The sequence below is a fragment of the Rutidosis leptorrhynchoides genome, chromosome 2, assembly GCF_046630445.1.
Source record: "Rutidosis leptorrhynchoides isolate AG116_Rl617_1_P2 chromosome 2, CSIRO_AGI_Rlap_v1, whole genome shotgun sequence".
Taxonomy (NCBI): domain Eukaryota; kingdom Viridiplantae; phylum Streptophyta; class Magnoliopsida; order Asterales; family Asteraceae; genus Rutidosis; species Rutidosis leptorrhynchoides.
Window position 1 is genome coordinate 431,751,215 of NC_092334.1, and position 19,381 is coordinate 431,770,595.

Genomic DNA, 19,381 nt, shown 5'->3' on the forward strand with positions numbered 1-19,381 from the left:
CATTAGCTCATTTTAAGGATATTACTTGGAGTCATTCATGGCATATTTTGAAAGACGTTGCATTCGAGTCATTGAGTTCATCAAGATTATTATTATGTCAATTATAGTTGGATGTATTATGAAATGGTGTGCATTCCGTCAACTTTCGTTGTAAAGAAAGTTTGTCTTTTAAAAACGAATGCAATGTTTGTAAAATGTATCATATAGAGGTCAAAATACCTCGCGATGTAATCAACTATTGTGAATCGTTTATAATGTATATGAACGGGTCCTTTCAAGGGGGGATGTTGAAATATTAAGTTTATCTTGTGTTGGTTGGTTTTCTAACTTGCTTTGTTTGGCTGTTAAATAAAGGACTGCTGGTGCATTGTTTCTGGACCTTCCTTGCATGCTGGTTTATTCTTCAGGGGCTATTATTGCCGATTGAAAATTCAAAGGTGCTGGCTGTAACATTTATGTTTCATGGAGGGTGGCTTATGTTTCTCTTGGTGTATATATTTGCTGGTGATCTTCTAGGGTTACACACCCCGTTTGCACTGTTGCTGCAACCGATTACTTTATTCTCACTTTCTCCCTAAAATCCAAACTTTTGCTGATCAATCAATTGTTTGTCTCAATTGATTGATCCTGTTAGTGTTATTGCATCTTACTCTCTGTAATCTTGGCACTTAATCTTGGCTTCTGGTTGTATTATGCTCTGTTGATTTTGTGGTTGTTCGATTGGATATTTGTGTAATCTTGGCAATTGGTTGATTAATAAGATTGTGCATCTGTTTGTTTATCCTTTTTTAACAATGATTATGAAGTTAAAGCTCACTTATCCTTGTGGAACTGCTACCGCATACCTTAATAACAGCTTCCACACTCCAAAAGGCGCCAAGTTAGCAAAGTAAGTAATCTAATTATACTATAGCTTTTATAGGGGCAACTGTGCCCCTATAAAAAGAGTCAATTTCTGTAATATTTATCACTACCGACTCAAATTGTGAAACATTATTGGTATTATTAACCGGTTTGATTCCTTGAGAGTAGTTCAAGGTGTATTCCTATTGTATACAACCTATTAAACATATAATGTTTTGATACATGTAAATATGTTTACACCATGAAAGAGTTTACATCTGCTACAGAATAGTACTTTATTATTGGAATTTTGTCATAGGAAACAAGTCTCGGTGCTATTCAAGTCTTTCTCTTTTAGCTTTGTATGGTGTAGTGACCCGAACTTTTCCATGTTTATATATATTAATTGAGATTGATATTTACATGATTTAAATGTTTCCAACATGTTAAGTAATCAAACTTGTTAAGACTTGATTAATTGAAATATGTTTCATATAGACAATTGACCACCCAAGTTGACCGGCGATTCACGAACGTTAAAACTTGTAAAAACGACTTGACGATATATATATGGATATACATATGGTTAACATGAGATTATGATAAGTAAGTATCTCCATAAGTATATTAACAATGAGTTATATACATATAAACAAGACTACTAACTTAAGGATTTCGAAACGAGACATATATGTAACGATTATCGTTGTAACGATATTTAAATGTATATATATCATATTAAGATATATTAATATATCATAATATCATGATAATATAATAATTTAACATCTCATTAGATATAATAAACAATGGGTTAACAACATTAATTGAGATCGTTAACTTAAAGGTTTCAAAACAACACTTACATGTAACGACTAACGATGACTTAACGACTCCGTTAAAATGTATATACATGTAGTGTATTTATATGTATTAAAATACTTTTGGAAGACTTCAAGACATATATCAAAACACTCATACTTAACGAAAATGGTTACAGTTACTTTCCCATTCTTTTCTTTCATCAAGAATTCTAGTCGTATTCTTACCCGTATTATACACAGCTTCAAAACGTACTTACTATGGGTATATACCAATAGGAACTAGCATGGGATTCCACTCTTGATTATGTCATGTATGACTAATCAATTTTAACTTCTACCATGAGCTAGTCAACTAACTAGAACTCCTTTTAACCCCACTCACCACTCACCAATTAACACTCATCATTCACTCCATTTCACTTCCAAATCTCTTTCTAATTCTCTCTCAACACACCCACACTATTATGAACGTATTTTTCCAGTAGTTAATCATCATCTTCATCAAAAATCACTTCAAGAATCAAGCTATAATCATCATAGGAAGAACACTTCAAGAATACTTCAAAAATCCCTTCAAGTTTACTAATTTACTTCCAAGCTTCCTAATCCATTCCAAGTAATCATCTAAGATCAAGAAACCTTTGTTATATACAGTAGGTTATCTTTCTTATTCAAGGTAATATTCATATTCAAACTTTGATTCAATTTCTATAACTATAAACTATCTTAATTCGAGCAAAAATCTTACTTGAACTTGTTTTTGTGTCATGATCCTACTTCAAGAACTTTCAAGCCATCCAAGATCCTTTGAAGCTAGATCATTTCTTGTCACTTCCAGTAGGTTTACCTACTAAACTTGAGGTAGTAATGATGTTCATAACATCATTCGATTCATATATATATAACTATCTTATTCGAAGGTTTAAACTCGTAATCACTAGAACATAGTTTAGTTAATTCTAAACTTGTTCGCAAACAAAAGTTAATCCTTCTAACTTGACTTTTAAAATTAACTAAACACATGTTCTATATCTATATGATATGCTAACTTAATGATTTAAAACCTGGAAACACGAAAAACACCGTAAAACCGGATTTACGCCGTCGTAGTAACACCGCGGGCTGTTTTGGGTTAGTTAATTAAAAACTATGATAAACTTTGATTTAAAAGTTGTTATTCTGAGAAAATGATTTTTATTATGAACATGAAACTATATCCAAAAATTATGGTTAAACTCAAAGTGGAAGTATGTTTTCTAAAATGGTCATCTAGACGTCGTTCTTTCGACTGAAATGACTACCTTTACAAAAACGACTTGTAACTTATTTTTCCGACTATAAACCTATACTTTTTCTGTTTAGATTCATAAAATACAGTTCAATATGAAACCATAGCAATTTGATTCATTCAAAACGGATTTAAAATGAAGAAGTTATGGGTAAAACAAGATTGGATAATTTTTCTCATTTTAGCTACGTGAAAATTGGTAACAAATCTATTCCAACCATAACTTAATCAACTTGTATTATATATTATGTAATCTTGAGATACCATAGACACGTATACAATGTTTCGACCTATCATGTCGACACATCTATATATATTTCGGAACAACCATAGACACTCTATATGTGAATGTTGGAGTTAGCTATACAGGGTTGAGGTTGATTCCAAAATATATATAGTTTGAGTTGTGATCAATACTGAGATACGTATACACTGGGTTGTGGATTGATTCAAGATAATATTTATCGATTTATTTCTGTACATCTAACTGTGGACAACTAGTTGTAGGTTACTAACGAGGACAGCTGACTTAATAAACTTAAAACATCAAAATATATTAAAAGTGTTGTAAATATATTTTGAACATACTTTGATATATATGTATATATTGTTATAGGTTCGTGAATCAACCAGTGGCCAAGTCTTACTTCCCGACGAAGTAAAAATCTGTGAAAGTGAGTTATAGTCCCACTTTTAAAATCTAATATTTTTGGGATGAGAATACATGCAGGTTTTATAAATGATTTACAAAATAGACATAAGTACGTGAAACTACATTCTATGGTTGAATTATCGAAATCGAATATGCCCCTTTTTATTAAGTCTGGTAATCTAAGAATTAGGGAACATACACCCTAATTGACGCGAATCCTAAAGATAGATCTATTGGGCCTAACAAACCCCATCCAAAGTACCGGATGCTTTAGTACTTCGAAATTTATATCATATCCGAAGGGTGTCCCGGAATGATGGGGATATTCTTATATATGCATCTTGTTATTGTCGGTTACCAGGTGTTCACCATATGAATGATTTTTATCTCTATGTATGGGATGTGTATTGAAATATGAAATCTTGTGGTCTATTGTTACGATTTGATATATATAGGTTAAACCTATAACTCACCAACATTTTTGTTGACGTTTTAAGCATGTTTATTCTCAGGTGATTATTAAGAGCTTCCGCTGTCGCATACTTAAATAAGGACAAGATTTGGAGTCCATGCTTGTATGATATTGTGTAAAAACTGCATTCAAGAAACTTATTTTGTTGTAACATATTTGTATTGTAAACCATTATGTAATGGTCGTGTGTAAACAGAATATTTTAGATTATCATTATTTGATAATCTACGTAAAGCTTTTTAAACCTTTATTGATGAAATAAAGGTTATGGTTTGTTTAAAAATGAATGCAGTCTTTGAAAAACGTCTCATATAGAGGTCAAAACCTCGCAACGAAATCAATTAATATGGAACGTTTTTAATCAATAAGAACGGGACATTTCAGTTGGTATCCGAGCGTTGGTCTTAGAGAACCAGAAAATTTGCATTAGTGTGTCTTATCGAGTTTGTTAGGATGCATTAGTGAGTCTGGACTTCGACCGTGTTTTCTTTAAAAATGATTGCTTAACATTTTTGTTGGAAACTATATATTTTTAACATATGAATATTATGTGATATATTAATCTCTTAACGTGTTTGATATTATGTGATAGATGTCTACCTCTAGAACAAGTCCCATTGACTCACCTAATAATAATGAAGAGTCAAATGTAAATTGGAATGATTTGTGGACTGATTCACAAGTTCCCGAAGAGGAACCGGAAGAAGAGTCGGAACCGGAAGAAGAATCGGAACCGGAAGAAGAATCGGAACCGGATGAAGAAATAGAACCGGTGGGGGAAATAATAAAACGGTTAAGTAAAAGAAAATCCTCAACCAACCGACCAAAGTTAATTATGGTCAATGGTGTTTCCGCCAAGGAAGCAAAATATTGGGAGGATTACCAATTCTCCGATGAATCGGATTCCGACGAGAATTCCGATGATGTTATAGAAATTACCCCAACTGAATTTAAAAAGGCAAAAGAAAATAATAAGGGAAAGGGCATAAAAATAGAGAAATCTAATTCCAACCCCGATGAACTTTATATGTATCGTCAACCCCCGAAGTCCTTAAGTTGTAACAATGACCCGGGAACCTCTAAACCACCAGGTTTTTCTAAACCAATGTGGACAACGACGGCTCGTATTAGGGGAACATCATATATCCCTAGAAACTTGGCAAAACGAACCAAAACCGAAGAAGAAGAAACGAGCGAGTCGGAATAAGATAGTTGTATTCGTGTGGTGTAATATATGGAATATAGTGTTCTTATGCTTTATGATATATGTAAAAATTGCTTGTATTAATAAGTATTTTTTTTATGAATCTAACTCTTGTCTATTTTACAGTTTAAAAACACAAAATGGATAGACAACCCAATATTTTAAGAGACCTACCCGGAGACATGATTGATGAAATCTTGTCTAGAGTCGGCCAGAATTCTTCGGCACAACTATTTAAGGCGAGATCAGTTTGTAAGACATTCGAAGAACGTTCCAAGAATGTCTTGGTTTATAAGAGACTTTCGTTTGAAAGATGGGGGATATCACATTGGGAAACCCATAAGTTACTATGTGTTTACTTTGACGCATATATTGCGGGGAACCCAAATGCTATTTTACGCAACGGGTTAAGAAATTATTTTGACTCAATATATCCGAATATTGGACTTCGTGATTTAGAAAAAGCGGCTAACATGCAACATAAAGAAGCATGTTATGCTTACGGATTAGTAATGTTCGCTTCTCACCAAAGTGAGAACAAGAACATCGGGCTACAACTATTAAACAAAACGTTTCCACAAGTGACGGAGTCGGTAATTGGGGTAAGAAATGAGGTTTTTAGATTATTACGGGACTGTTGGACATTACGTAACCCTCGTCCCTTTGACGACGTTACAACACGCTGTCTTATCAACGGCCATAACGGTTATGTTCCACAAGACCAAGGATGGGAAGTAATCCTAGTAAAACCAGAATGCATGACTTGTTTCTGGACGTATGAATTACGTGTCTTTATTGCCTTTGCTGAACGACTTGCGTACTAGCTAGAATTATCTTCACAACCATCTTGTATCAAATTTATTGTGTGCTATATTTCATGCTATATGTAAAATAAGCGGTATTGTAAGTTTGTAAAATATTGTGTAAAAGTTTGAACGCGAAATATTATTACAATCAGTTTTTCATATAGAATTGTAGTAGTTGAATTGTATATTAGCTACTAAGTATGAACTTAACGGGTAGGTACTACCCGAATTTAAACTTATAAAATGCTAATATGAAGAAAAAGCTTTTATAAATGAGTTCATATTATGCTACGAAATACTATTAACTACTCTTAATATTCTGTATGATTAACTTGTTCCATTTAACTATTTTGAAGGAAATGGCACCGACTACTCGACACACCGTGAATATGAATGAAGAGGAATTCCGTACTTTTCTAGCTTCAAACATAGCCGCAGTACAGGCTGCGCTATATACCAACAATAACCTTGGATCTGGCAGTACAGGAAATCGTGTAGGATGCACCTACAAAGAATTCACTGCCTGCAAACCTTTGGAATTTGATGGAACCGAAGGACCGATCGGATTGAAACGGTGGACCGAGAAGGTCGAATCGGTGTTTGCCATAAGTAAGTGTACTGAAGAGGACAAAGTGAAGTACGCTACGCATACCTTTACAGGTTCTGCGTTAACATGGTGGAATACCTATCTAGAGCAAGTGGGAAAAGATGATGCGTACGCACTACCGTGGTCAGCATTCAAGCACTTGATGAACGAGAAGTACCGTCCCAGAACCGAGGTCAATAAGCTCAAGACAGAACTTAGAGGGTTACGAACCCAAGGATTTGATATTACCACGTACGAAAGACGATTCACAGAATTGTGCCTATTGTGTCCGGGAGCATTCGAAGATGAGGAAGAGAAGATCGACGCGTTTGTGAAAGGATTACCGGAAAGAATCCAAGAAGATATAAGTTCACACGAGCCCGCCTCCATACAACAGGCATGTAGAATGGCTCACAAACTAGTGAACCAGATTGAAGAAAGAATTAAAGAACAGACTGCTGAAGAGGCCAATGTGAAGCAAGTCAAAAGAAAGTGGGAGGAAAACGGTGATAAGAATCACCAATACAACAACAACAGCAATTACAACAATAATCGCAACAATTATCCCAACAATCGCAACATCAATCGCAACTACAACAAACGGCCCAACAACAACAACAACAACAACAGCAACTACAACAATCATCCCAACAACAATAATAACCGCAACAACAACAACAATCAGAAGCAACTATGCCAAAGGTGTGAAAAGAATCACTCGGGGTTCTGCACCAAATTTTGCAACAAGTGTAAAAGAAATGGTCATAGCGCGGCGAAGTGTGAGGTCTACGGACCAGGGGTTAATAGAACGAAAGGAACAAATGGTGTCGGAACGAGTAATGGCGGAGCAAGTAGTGTCGGAGCAAGTTATGCTAATGTAGTTTGTTATAAATGTGGAAAACCAGGCCACATTATTAGAAATTGCCCGAACCAGGAGAACACGAATGGACAAGGCCGTGGAAGAGTTTTCAATATTAATGCGGTAGAGGCACAGGAAGACCCGGAGCTTGTTACGGGTACGTTTCTTATTGACAATAAATCTGCTTACGTTTTATTTGATTCGGGTGCGGATAGAAGCTATATGAGTAGAGATTTTTGTGCTAAATTAAGTTGTCCATTGACGCCTTTGGATAGTAAATTTTTACTCGAATTAGCAAATGGTAAATTAATTTCAGCAGATAATATATGTCGGAATCGAGAAATTAAACTGGTTAGCGAAACATTTAAGATTGATTTGATACCAGTAGAGTTAGGGAGTTTTGATGTGATAATCGGTATGGACTGGTTGAAAGAAGTGAAAGCGGAGATCGTTTGTTACAAAAATGCAATTCGCATTATACGAGAAAAAGGAAAACCCTTAATGGTGTACGGAGAAAAGGGCAACACGAAGCTACATCTTATTAGTAATTTGAAGGCACAAAAACTAATAAGAAAAGGTTGCTATGCTGTTCTAGCACACGTCGAGAAAGTACAAACTGAAGAAAAGAGCATCAATGATGTTCCCATTGCAAAAGAATTTCCCGATGTATTTCCGAAAGAATTACCGGGATTACCCCCACATCGATCCGTTGAATTTCAAATAGATCTTGTACCAGGAGCTGCACCAATAGCTTGTGCTCCTTACAGACTCGCACCCAGCGAGATGAAAGAACTGCAAAGCCAATTACAAGAACTTTTAGAGCGTGGTTTCATTCGACCAAGCACATCACCGTGGGGAGCTCCTGTTTTGTTTGTCAAGAAGAAAGATGGTACATTCAGGTTGTGTATCGACTACCGAGAGTTGAACAAACTTACCATCAAGAACCGCTACCCACTACCGAGAATCGACGACTTATTTGATCAACTACAAGGCTCGTCTGTTTATTCAAAGATTGACTTACGTTCCGGGTATCATCAAATGCGGGTGAAAGAAGATGATATTCCAAAGACTGCTTTCAGAACACGTTACGGTCATTACGAGTTTATGGTCATGCCGTTTGGTTTAACTAATGCACCAGCTGTGTTCATGGACCTTATGAACCGAGTGTGTGGACCATACCTTGACAAGTTTGTCATTGTTTTCATTGATGACATACTTATTTACTCAAAGAATGACCAAGAACACGGTGAACATTTGAGAAAGGTGTTAGAAGTATTGAGGAAGGAAGAATTGTACGCTAAGTTTTCAAAGTGTGCATTTTGGTTGGAAGAAGTTCAATTCCTCGGTCACATAGTGAACAAAGAAGGTATTAAGGTGGATCCGGCAAAGATAGAAACTGTTGAAAAGTGGGAAACCCCGAAAACTCCGAAACACATACGCCAGTTTTTAGGACTAGCTGGTTACTACAGAAGGTTCATCCAAGACTTTTCCAGAATAGCAAAACCCTTGACTGCATTAACGCATAAAGGGAAGAAATTTGAATGGAATGATGAACAAGAGAAAGCGTTTCAGTTATTGAAGAAAAAGCTAACTACGGCACCTATATTGTCATTGCCTGAAGGGAATGATGATTTTGTGATTTATTGTGACGCATCAAAGCAAGGTCTCGGTTGTGTATTAATGCAACGAACGAAGGTCATTGCTTATGCGTCTAGATAATTGAAGATTCACGAACAAAATTATACGACGCATGATTTGGAATTAGGCGCGGTTGTTTTTGCATTAAAGACTTGGAGGCACTACTTATATGGGGTCAAAAGTATTATATATACCGACCACAAAAGTCTTCAACACATATTTAATCAGAAACAACTGAATATGAGGCAGCGTAGGTGGATTGAATTGTTGAATGATTACGACTTTGAGATTCGTTACCACCCGGGGAAGGCAAATGTGGTAGCCGATGCCTTGAGCAGGAAGGACAGAGAACCCATTCGAGTAAAATCTATGAATATAATGATTCATAATAACATTACTACTCAAATAAAGGAGGCGCAACAAGGAGTTTTAAAAGAGGGAAATTTAAAGGATGAAATACCCAAAGGATCGGAGAAGCATCTTAATATTCGGGAAGACGGAACCCGGTATAGGGCTGAAAGGATTTGGGTACCAAGATTTGGAGATATGAGAGAAATGGTACTTAGAGAAGCTCATAAAACCAGATACTCAATACATCCTGGAACGGGGAAGATGTACAAGGATCTCAAGAAACATTTTTGGTGGCCGGGTATGAAAACCGATATTGCTAAATACGTAGGAGAATGTTTGACGTGTTCTAAGGTCAAAGCTGAGCATCAAAAACCATCAGGTCTACTTCAACAACCCGAAATCCCGGAATGGAAATGGGAAAACATTACCATGGATTTCATCACTAAATTGCCAAGGACTGCAAGTGGTTTTGATACTATTTGGGTAATAGTTGATCGTCTCACCAAATCAGCACACTTCCTACCAATAAGAGAAGATGACAAGATGGAGAAGTTAGCACGACTGTATTTGAAGGAAGTCGTCTCCAGACATGGAATACCAATCTCTATTATCTCTGATAGGGATGGCAGATTTATTTCAAGATTCTGGCAGACATTACAGCAAGCATTAGGAACTCGTCTAGACATGAGTACTGCCTATCATCCACAAACTGATGGGCAGAGCGAAAGGACGATACAAACGCTTGAAGACATGCTACGAGCATGTGTTATTGATTTCTGAAACGGTTGGGATCGACATCTACCGTTAGCAGAATTTTCCTACAACAACAGCTACCATTCGAGCATTGAGATGGCGCCGTTTGAAGCACTTTATGGTAGAAAGTGCAGGTCTCCGATTTGTTGGAGTGAAGTGGGGGATAGACAGATTACGGGTCCGGAGATTATACAAGAAACTACCGAGAAGATCATCCAAATTCAACAACGGTTGAAAACCGCCCAAAGTCGACAAAAGAGCTACGCTGACATTAAAAGAAAAGATATAGAATTTGAAATTGGAGAGATGGTCATGCTTAAAGTTGCACCTTGGAAAGGCGTTGTTCGATTTGGTAAACGAGGGAAATTAAATCCAAGGTATATTGGACCATTCAAGATTATTGATTGTGTCGGACCAGTAGCTTACCGACTTGAGTTACCTCAACAACTCGCAGCTGTACATAACACTTTCCACGTCCCGAATTTGAAGAAATGTTTTGCTAAAGAAGATCTCACTATTCCGTTAGATGAAATTCAAATCAACGAAAAACTCCAATTCATCGAAGAACCCGTCGAAATAATGGATCGTGAGGTTAAAAGACTTAAGCAAAACAAGATACCAATTGTTAAGGTTCGATGGAATGCTCGTAGAGGACCCGAGTTCACCTGGGAGCGTGAAGATCAGATGAAGAAGAAATACCCGCATCTATTTCCAGAAGATTCGTCAACACCTTCAACAGCTTAAAATTTCGGGACGAAATTTATTTAACGGGTAGGTACTGTAGTGACCCGAACTTTTCCATGTTTATATATATTAATTGAGATTGATATTTACATGATTTAAATGTTTCCAACATGTTAAGTAATCAAACTTGTTAAGACTTGATTAATTGAAATATGTTTCATATAGACAATTGACCACCCAAGTTGACCGGCGATTCACGAACGTTAAAACTTGTAAAAACGACTTGACGATATATATATGGATATACATATGGTTAACATGAGATTATGATAAGTAAGTATCTCCATAAGTATATTAACAATGAGTTATATACATATAAACAAGACTACTAACTTAAGGATTTCGAAACGAGACATATATGTAACGATTATCGTTGTAACGACATTTAAATGTATATATATCATATTAAGATATATTAATATATCATAATATCATGATAATATAATAATTTAACATCTCATTAGATATAATAAACAATGGGTTAACAACATTAATTGAGATCGTTAACTTAAAGGTTTCAAAACAACACTTACATGTAACGACTAACGATGACTTAACGACTCCGTTAAAATGTATATACATGTAGTGTATTTATATGTATTAAAATACTTTTGGAAGACTTCAAGACATATATCAAAACACTCATACTTAACGAAAATGGTTACAGTTACTTTCCCATTCTTTTCTTTCATCAAGAATTCTAGTCGTATTCTTACCCGTATTATACACAGCTTCAAAACGTACTTACTATGGGTATATACCAATAGGAACTAGCATGGGATTCCACTCTTGATTATGTCATGTATAACTTCTACCATGAGCTAGTCAACTAACTAGAACTCCTTTTAACCCCACTCACCACTCACCAATTAACACTCATCATTCACTCCATTTCACTTCCAAATCTCTTTCTAATTCTCTCTCAACACACCCACACTATTATGAACGTATTTTTCCAGTAGTTAATCATCATCTTCATCAAAAATCACTTCAAGAATCAAGCTATAATCATCATAGGAAGAACACTTCAAGAATACTTCAAAAATCCCTTCAAGTTTACTAATTTACTTCCAAGCTTCCTAATCCATTCCAAGTAATCATCTAAGATCAAGAAACCTTTGTTATATACAGTAGGTTATCTTTCTTATTCAAGGTAATATTCATATTCAAACTTTGATTCAATTTCTATAACTATAAACTATCTTAATTCGAGCAAAAATCTTACTTGAACTTGTTTTTGTGTCATGATCCTACTTCAAGAACTTTCAAGCCATCCAAGATCCTTTGAAGCTAGATCATTTCTTGTCACTTCCAGTAGGTTTACCTACTAAACTTGAGGTAGTAATGATGTTCATAACATCATTCGATTCATATATATAAAACTATCTTATTCGAAGGTTTAAACTCGTAATCACTAGAACATAGTTTAGTTAATTCTAAACTTGTTCGCAAACAAAAGTTAATCCTTCTAACTTGACTTTTAAAATTAACTAAACACATGTTCTATATCTATATGATATGCTAACTTAATGATTTAAAACCTGGAAACACGAAAAACACCGTAAAACCGGATTTACGCCGTCGTAGTAACACCGCGGGCTGTTTTGGGTTAGTTAATTAAAAACTATGATAAACTTTGATTTAAAAGTTGTTATTCTGAGAAAATGATTTTTATTATGAACATGAAACTATATCCAAAAATTATGGTTAAACTCAAAGTGGAAGTATGTTTTCTAAAATGGTCATCTAGACGTCGTTCTTTCGACTGAAATGACTACCTTTACAAAAACGACTTGTAACTTATTTTTCCGACTATAAACCTATACTTTTTCTGTTTAGATTCATAAAATACAGTTCAATATGAAACCATAGCAATTTGATTCATTCAAAACGGATTTAAAATGAAGAAGTTATGGGTAAAACAAGATTGGATAATTTTTCTCATTTTAGCTACGTGAAAATTGGTAACAAATCTATTCCAACCATAACTTAATCAACTTGTATTATATATTATGTAATCTTGAGATACCATAGACACGTATACAATGTTTCGACCTATCATGTCGACACATCTATATATATTTCGGAACAACCATAGACACTCTATATGTGAATGTTGGAGTTAGCTATACAGGGTTGAGGTTGATTCCAAAATATATATAGTTTGAGTTGTGATCAATACTGAGATACGTATACACTGGGTCGTGGATTGATTCAAGATAATATTTATCGATTTATTTCTGTACATCTAACTGTGGACAACTAGTTGTAGGTTACTAACGAGGACAGCTGACTTAATAAACTTAAAACATCAAAATATATTAAAAGTGTTGTAAATATATTTTGAACATACTTTGATATATATGTATATATTGTTATAGGTTCGTGAATCAACCAGTGGCCAAGTCTTACTTCCCGACGAAGTAAAAATCTGTGAAAGTGAGTTATAGTCCCACTTTTAAAATCTAATATTTTTGGGATGAGAATACATGCAGGTTTTATAAATGATTTACAAAATAGACACAAGTACGTGAAACTACATTCTATGGTTGAATTATCGAAATCGAATATGCCCCTTTTTATTAAGTCTGGTAATCTAAGAATTAGGGAACATACACCCTAATTGACGCGAATCCTAAAGATAGATCTATTGGGCCTAACAAACCCCATCCAAAGTACCGGATGCTTTAGTACTTCGAAATTTATATCATATCCGAAGGGTGTCCCGGAATGATGGGGATATTCTTATATATGCATCTTGTTATTGTCGGTTACCAGGTGTTCACCATATGAATGATTTTTATCTCTATGTATGGGATGTGTATTGAAATATGAAATCTTGTGGTCTATTGTTACGATTTGATATATATAGGTTAAACCTATAACTCACCAACATTTTTGTTGACGTTTTAAGCATGTTTATTCTCAGGTGATTATTAAGAGCTTCCGCTGTCGCATACTTAAATAAGGACAAGATTTGGAGTCCATGCTTGTATGATATTGTGTAAAAACTGCATTCAAGAAACTTATTTTGTTGTAACATATTTGTATTGTAAACCATTATGTAATGGTCGTGTGTAAACAGAATATTTTAGATTATCATTATTTGATAATCTACGTAAAGCTTTTTAAACCTTTATTGATGAAATAAAGGTTATGGTTTGTTTAAAAATGAATGCAGTCTTTGAAAAACGTCTCATATAGAGGTCAAAACCTCGCAACGAAATCAATTAATATGGAACGTTTTTAATCAATAAGAACGGGACATTTCATATGGGCATTTTTCCAATGGTTTTTCGCTGCTGGTGATAACTGTGGGTTTGCTAGTTTTCCCACTTTTGGTCTAAAAGCCTTTTCTAAAAAGTTAGTATTTTCTTTTTGTTTTCAAATTGCTGTTTTCTGTATGTATTTCTCTATTGATTAGACATACATGGTTTTAATCTTGCACGATATATTAATTATGTATTGTCTTGCAGGTTCTATTTTGACTTCTCTTCTACATATGTTGGTGTTGGTATGATTTGTCCCTATATGGTTAACATTTCTTTACTTTTGGGGGCAATTTTGTCTTGGGGTATAATGTGGCCTATTATTGAAACTAAGAAGAGAATATGGTACTCATCCAATTTATCAGCAAGCAGTCTTCATGGCATTTAAGGATACAGGGTACGTACCTCAAAACTAGAACTACTACTAACTAAACGGGTGGGATTTTGGGTAACGGGTCAAAAGTAGTTGGGTCTCTAATTGTATATATTGTCTTCTTGAGTTTCTTATCGTTTCTTTCCACAGGTATTTCTTGTTGTTTCCACTATGCTTGAGGACGGTTTATTTCAAGTCATTTACATGTTGATAGTTATGTTAGCTACCCTAATTAAACAGAAGTTAAAAAAGTCAGAATCTTCATCTTCTAACAGTAATTCACAAGTTAGTTTTGATAAACAGAGAAGGAATGAGTACTTCATTAAAGACCAAATCTCTAACTTAACTGCTTTTGGAGGTTACATAGCCTTTGCGGCTATATCTATAATCATAGTGCCACTCTTTATCTTCCCACAATTAAAATGGTACCATTTGCTTGTAGCCTACCTTATAGCCCCGGTCCTAGCCTTTTGTAATGCATATGGTTGTGGTCTAACCGACTGGTCTTTAGCTTCCAACTATGGAAAACTAGCTATCTTGATTTTTAGTGGGTGGGCCAGGATGCAACACGGTGGAATCGTTGCAGGTCTTTGCAACATGTGGTGTAATGATGAATATTGTTTCTACAGCATCTGATTTAATGCAAGATTTCAAAACAGGGTACCTTACATTATCGTCACCTCGTTCCATGTTCTTTAGCCAAGTTCTAGGAACCGCAATGGGATGTGTGATGTCACTGTTAGTCTTTTGGTTCTTTTACCGTGCGTATTCTGTTAGTGACCCGCATGGATCTTATCCTGCACCTTACGGTGCTCTTTATCATGGAATTACAGTTCTTGGTAGTGAAGGATTCAGCTCACTTCCACATAACTGTTTGAAACTTTCGATCGGATTCTTCATTGGTGCAATGGTTGTTAATCTTTTAACTGTTATTTTGAAGAAGTATGAAACAAAGTATGGATTATACAGGTTCATCCCAAGTCCAATGTGTATGGCTATTCCATTTTACCTTGGTTCGTATTTTGCAATCGATATGTGTATTGGGAGTTTGATTCTTTTCATATGGGAGAAGAAGAATTAAAAAGTCGGCTAAAGAACTTGCACCGGCTGTCACGTCGGGTATGATTTTTGGTGACTCGTTGTGGGGTGTGCCAGCGGCTGTATTGTCTATGTTTGGTGTTAATGCTCCAATTTGCATGAAGTTTCTTTCTACTTCTGTGAACACCAAAGTAGATAGTTTCTTGGGTAACTGATTTAACAGTTAGTTTTACTTAATACGGTGTACTTAATTAGAGTAATATTGCATAGTTTGGACATGATTTCAGGGATTTGGTATTTAATAATTAGTTTTGCCTCCGAACATGCCATAATATCTTGCGGGCTCCTCATCCATGGCGTCATTTGATAACACTTTACAACTACATCAGCAGATTCTGGCTCAGCTCAAAGACACATTACATCACACACGTCAGCACATGAAGCCATGTTTGCGATAATATCTTGGGGGCTCCTCATCCATGGCATCAATTAAGCTTTTTCCTGGGTTTCCATTGCCCAATCTGAGGACAAGGTTGTACCTCAAACGGAGGGAATTGTTACTGCATCAAATATTGGATCAAGCTTTGCTAGGCCCACATGCACCAGAAAGATGCCAGCTCGTTACATTAATTGTGGTGCATGCTGAGGCCCAATTGTTTGTCGGTTTTTGTTAACAGAATCTACGTGGATAATGGATGAGGATTATGGTCAACATCTTCTTTCCATGAACACACGCTCTCTTATCTATCAATCAATTATGTTTACTTATTATTATTTTTCTGTAGTACTAGAAGTTATTTTATACACTTAGGGTGCGTTTGTTTACCTCTTAATGGAATGGTTCAGCCTGAATGCTTAACCATTCAGCATTCAGCGCGTTTGGTTTTTACCTCTGAATGACATATGCTGCTTAATGGTTCAGAATTCAGTGCTGAACCATTCAGAGATAAAACACTCTCTTAACCATTAAGAGCCTAAATTTTATGTAATATTCTCCTTAAATCATATCCTGAATACTTAACCAACAAGTATATTAATTTTTTCATTCATGTTACACGTTAATAAGATAATTTTACTCAGTTTATAGTTCATTCTAAATGATTATCAAACAGCTTATTTTCATTCAGAACAAACTTTATTCAGAGGCTTTGAATCATTCAGATTCTAAACCATTCAACGCTAAATCATTCAGTTTTATCAAACGCACTCTTAGTTAGCTAGCAACTATTTCTTTACAGTATAGCTTGTAATTTGCTTTAAGGAATTATTATCTGAAAACTTGTCCAAATTCTCTCGCCCCTCTTTATTTCTTATGACTTTGACCTACTCGAACCGGCCGCATCACACTGAGTATTAGGAAGCTAAACGCTGAGCCCAACCGAATCAACCCCTATCTCCCATGTCTCTTATAAAAGAAACCAACTTTCGTGCAACAGGTCATTGACTAACTCATTATTATCACTGCTTTGACTTCCTTTGCATTCTTTATTCCGGTCAATAATCACAAACCGCAAGTTGGGCATTGTCCATGGCTTTTGACCCACGGTCCAATGCAGTTCTCATGAAACATATGATTGCATGGTGTAAGAGTCACCATCTCTCTTGGTTCGAAGTCATCTAAACAAACCGCACATCTCTTAACATCATTACTGCTTCATTGTTCTTGTGATTTGGCTCGAGAATTATAATCCCTAATATATGTTGACTCGTTGTATTCCGGGGTTGTAAATTTGGTTTTCGAGCCCTTTGATTTCAGCATCTCTCATTAGTATTTGATCATTTGCTATCGATGACTGGGTAGTAGAACTTCGTCTCGGGAGTGCATCTGTAGGCATATTGAAGCTGCTTCCGAGGTTTTGCATTGACGGTTGAGATGTAACCCCCCAAAATCATCGATTAGTTTACTAACTGTGGTTGTGATCATTTTAACTCATTTACTTAATGATGAGTTGATACTTGATTCAGGCTATGCTTTACCTCTACTGGTTTGAATCACAGCTATGTGCAAGGACATCAAATGAATAAATGTAACCATAATCCACAGAAGTTCTTAACCATGTTGATGTCTTCTAAAAAAATATAAGAATCAAAATGATATCCGTTTTGTCTGGTGATTATTGCCACTTCAAGAATAAAACAAGCTTGATGAAAGTGAGTCATGTGTTTCAAATTTATCAAGAAGGGATGTTTACGCTGTGTCTAGTGATTCATGTGTTTCAAATTTATCAATATGGGCGGAGAGTGTTCTTAACAAAAACATAATGTACAATCCTTTCTAATCATCTACTATCCTTTCCTTTCCGCTTAAAATAAAAACTCGAGGATCACTATTATTTTTAATCGTCTGTTTCTTTTCCTTTCCATTTTAAAAAAATCTCAAGAATGCAGCGTTAACGTTTACATTAACATCTTACCTACTTGAAAATGACATTATTACCCCTAAACAATCATAGAGTCAGAATCATAAACATTATCAGTTCTTAACAAATCAACCCGTTACAGCTCCCGCAAACACGTAACGGTTTCCAAAATGGGAATGTCAATTTCGATTGGGATTTTGTTTGAAACAGCCTAAGGATTTCGAATCTGAAATAGCGGATTGATTTTGGAAATGTTTGGAGATGAAATTAGGATTTTGGAAAAGGGCGTACCATGATTTGGAAACGGATTTAAAACGTAGAATGTATCTAGTAGGTACACGGGGCAAAATATCGCTGATTACATCTTCAGGTAGCTCTTTTGACATCGACATTGTTCGATAATTTAGGGTTTATGATCAAGTTTATGACTAGGAGGAGTTGAGTGCAGTGTCGTTATAGATAGAGAATGTAGAGGTAAGAGGATGACGTACAAGAGACGTGTTAGAGATGTCTGGACTAGGAATGGTCAGTATTTGGTTTGAAATCGTGGAACCCGAAATCCAAACCGAAACTAAACCGGAAAAAAAATAAAACCAAATTTGAAAAACGGTTCTCGGATCGAGTCAAACCGAAATCAAATTTGAATTCGGTTTTCGGTTTTGAAAATTCAGAAATCGGTTTAACCGAAAACCGAATTCAAAAATTTTAAATATTTAATTTGTATATTTATGTTTTAATGTCATTATAATTTGGGATCCAATCAATAAAGTATATTCTCACTCATATGACGATTTGACAGCTCACATTATAATAATGTTACTCAAATTATTATGTTCTTCTTCTTAGTAACAGAAGTAGTAAACGTCATAATTATGCTGTAAATATTAATAAATCATCGACTTCTTTATAATTTAATAGTACGTCATTGTTATAGGATAGACAAAATTGCTCATCTCGTCCCTGTGTTTTTCCATTTTATCCATTTTCATCCATGTGTTTTATTTCCTGCAATTTTCATCCTTAAAAGCATTTTTATGTCTCAATTTCATCCCTCATCCTAACGAAAGTTAATTATCCGTTAAATAGGGTAAATATGATAGTTTCTAGTTAGTAAGTCTGGATTTCAACAAAAACACCAAAATATTACACAAATATTAGTCTGATCTATTACATTTTACATTTTCAAATATCATATTATCACTTTCATCAGATTAGATCAAAATAGATAATAAGAAAACTAGTGAAATAACCTGTGGAAACACGGGTTTGTTTAAACGAAACAGTTTAATGATATGTTTTAGGTATTAATTGAATATAAATA

The 19,381-nt window shown here is 35.1% G+C and overlaps 1 pseudogene; it reads left to right on the top strand.

The window, feature by feature from the left end:
* The window catches only part of LOC139892394 (probable metal-nicotianamine transporter YSL7), a 32,394-nt pseudogene extending 15,674 nt beyond the window's left edge, over nucleotides 1-16,720 (top strand).
* Nucleotides 16,721-19,381: the final 2,661 nt, after the last annotated feature.